Source organism: Lactuca saligna, chromosome 4, assembly GCF_052625555.1.
Source record: "Lactuca saligna cultivar CGN05327 chromosome 4, ASM5262555v1, whole genome shotgun sequence".
Taxonomy (NCBI): domain Eukaryota; kingdom Viridiplantae; phylum Streptophyta; class Magnoliopsida; order Asterales; family Asteraceae; genus Lactuca; species Lactuca saligna.
Genome location: NC_136420.1, coordinates 287,644,011 through 287,647,587, shown reverse-complemented (window position 1 = coordinate 287,647,587; position 3,577 = coordinate 287,644,011). Strand labels below are relative to the sequence as shown.

The window sequence follows — 3,577 nt, the reverse complement described above, 5'->3', positions numbered from 1 at the left end:
TTCATTGTGGTCAATCACATAAGATTGAATTTTTAAAAAGTTTAAGCACTAAAGACTTGGTAAAAATTTACGGCTATAATTTAGGATAAAATATTGAAAATTCGTCCTCAATTATTTTGTATTTATTAAATATATAACTTTTTCTACATTTGGTATTGAAGGTGGTAGAGATTGTGATACCAGAGCTTGACCAGATGCAAACGGCTCATGTTATTTCGATTGCTGCTGAAGCAGCAACCTCATTAACACTTCCAAAGGAAAACATACTAATTTGTTGTTGTTTCAGTCTACTGTTGACATGGATAAGGAATTCCATTACCTATTATAATCAACAAAAATGGACAAATTTTCACAAGTATGTCAATAAGCTGGTGCATATTTGAAATACCATTCAAGCATTTTACCAAACACCCACATAATAGTTCAATCAAGGTCGTCATTTTTAAAAAAAATCTGCAAAATTGTTATAACAAACATCACATAGACAAATCACACAACTAAAATTAATAACACAAAAAAGTAGCAAATGGAAAAAATAGAAGTTTTTTTTTTTTTTTTTTTTTTTTTTTTTTTAAATAGATAGGTGTTGGGGCTTGACGAAGGAGTTGGTGTTACCTTGCATCGTTAGATGTATTTCATCTTCATTTGACAAAAATAGCCTTATAACACCCTGGTAAGCTCCATCTGAGTCACCTTGTGAAAGACGGTAAATGAGGAATTTGAACTATACATCAAACCTAAAACTTGAATAAGGGTAAAAGACATCATATTTATATGAATCCTATGTTAAGAGACTATACATACCTTTAACCACCATCTATTTTTTGTAATTGAGATATTCTTTTTTTGAAACCCATTAAAATTCTTTAAATCCTACAAATCATGAATTTTATAGCAGATAGATTTAAATGAAAAGAACACAATAAGACAGATGATAAAACTGAGTCTGTCTCATGGAGGTGATAGCGATGGACATGGTGAATTGTAAAATTCTCTATAACTGGTATCCAAGTACACCCATGACCTGGAAAGAAAAGTAAATGAACACATCAGGTTCCATAATATACAACAGAAATTACAGAGGCTATTAAGAAAAGCATTTAAAAATAGGCTCATCTGAGTATGTTGTATCTTTGAATACCAATAAACTGCGTGGCATCAGTGCAATAGAGAAAGGAAGGTAGTTTTGTAAATTCCCATGACTGGTTTTTTGAATGTTGCTTGTAGTGTCTGCTAAAGTTGAATGAGGAGTGAAGTCCACGACAACAGGTAATCCTAATGAAAGAATAGCCACCACCGGAAAATATGCGAGCCCATCTTGGTGGGGCTATGTTTTCACCCAAAAAAATTGTTAATAAATGGGAAAGTAAAAAAGGGTAAGTGCAAAATACTAATTTTTATCGATTTAGTCGCAGTACAAACCATTATGCCTTGATTTGGAAGATACTCATTGATGAGGACATGATTGATTACAGAAGGAAACAAACACAACTCCTCCCTGATTTTTTCTATAATTTTTGTCAACAATGGTGTTACTACACAGAGAAGAGAGAGAGAGAGAGAGAGAGAGAGAGAGAGAGAGAGAGATGAACTATGATTACTCGTTAACTTGATCTTATTAAATCAAATGAAATCGTTACATATAAAATTCAATACTTAAGTTTTAGGACAATAAGGTATAGTATATCTTAATCCCGAAATGAAATTGATAAGAGAGAAGGATTAGGGCTTACAATCTTGAGGCAAAGGACCTTTTTCATGGACAATCCCTCCTGTAACAAACATCACACGAAAACAAAAGAAAAATCCCATCAATACCAACATATATTTTAACCTCCAAATTGACAAGTTCGTAGATAACAACAATGCCATACCCTAATTTTGCAATCTCCTGTTTTTCAGAGACTTCCATTTTGAAACCGGAGCTGTGTAAATCTATAAAATCAAAATATAAAACCTCGTTTCAATTTGAGAATAAGAGTTAACCAACTACACCACTGTTCTCAATTTCGATGTGAGAAATCACACTGTTGTCGAATACCCCAAAGAACAATAAAAATGAGAGAAGATAGCAAACAAAAGATGTGTTATTAGATTACATACCTGATTTAGGAGTAGTTTTTGATCGGAATCGGAGATGAAGTCGGGTATGTAGTACAACGTCGGAACTGAGCCGACTTTGAACTTGTTCAAATGATCTTTCGATTCAATTTCCCTCTGTTTACAAATCGATCGGAAATTCAGAACCTTCATGCTATGACGCTAGGAAATGAAGAGGAGAAAGAAAGGTAGTTAAGAACAGTGATACCTAATTGGAAGGTGATGTCGGTGATCCGAACAGTTTTATCCGGACCCAAATAATTGGCATCCCATGAAGACAACGATTTTTTACAAAGAAACAGTGAAGAAAATGGTGAGGCTGAAGGGCACCTGTAGATTCAAGAAGGACACCTGGGTTCAAGATAGCAAAACAACGAATCAGTTTACCAGGGGTTTATAAATAATAGTGTTGAAGAAGAAGTCGAGAGAAAGCCGATTTATAGATTTGGTATAACGATCAGAGCTCTTTGAAGAACTTCAAACCTTTCTATTAAGTTTGAGCAGTTGTTTCATCGTCTAAGAAAACGAAAGCAGAAAAAAGTTGCAGACATATGAACCTGTAACCATGGGGTACGAAGGTCACCGGGCCAAGGCTTCACATTGAGTCGACGGCATACGGCGGGGGGGGGGGGGGGGGGGATTCGCTTACCCGGGTTCCTCTTCAAAATCCCTAAAATAGAACACGTATAAACCGGAGACGATTGACGGGTCACCTGGCTTATGATGGTGGTCGAGTGCCGATTGAGGGGTCAATCGGAGACGATCGAGGGGGTCACCGTTCATATAAAGGAGGAAGGCGAAAATAACCGGTCTGATAAAGAAGAAGGTGAAAGAAAGATTACTGAATGAATAAAAGGTTGAGTTTATAACATCCAAATATCCCCTTGTAAGCTATGCGATCTCAATGCTTGGAATGATGGCAGAGTAACAACTATGGAGAATCAACCTTCAAACAAAGGCAAAAAAACTTCCATTTCAAAGTCAAAGCATCTAAATAGTTACCAACTTGCTACAATTTCTTCTGATTCTCACTTTTCCTCAACATTCGGCATCTCCTTATCCGATTGAACTCCGATAATAACCCGACGACCAAACGAAAACCATTAAAATCAAGAATCAGTAGTTGCAGAACAAACAATATAAATATATCTAGAGGTAACGATTTTGTGGGTAGAAGAAACAGGGCATAAAAGATCTAGATACTTACCAACTTGCTACAATTTCTTCCGATTCTCACTTTTCCTCAACATTTCGCATCTTCTGATCCGATTGAGCTTTGATAATAACCCGACGACCAAACAAAAATCATTAAAATCAAGAATCAATGGTTGTAGAACAAACAATATAAACACTCATCTAATTTATGACCAGAAGCCGCATCAAGTGATGTGCGGTTTAAGAAGTTAACCAAATTCATAAGTAAAGTAACCCGAGCAACTCAGACGATGGTGTTAACGGTTCTCAATCGGTGATGCAA

General features: G+C 35.8%; 1 pseudogene; it reads right to left on the bottom strand.

Moving 5' to 3' along the window:
- Positions 1 to 1,087: 1,087 nt before the first annotated feature.
- On the bottom strand, positions 1,088 to 2,883 carry LOC145040744 (alkylated DNA repair protein ALKBH6 homolog; annotated as a pseudogene).
- Positions 2,884 to 3,577: the final 694 nt, after the last annotated feature.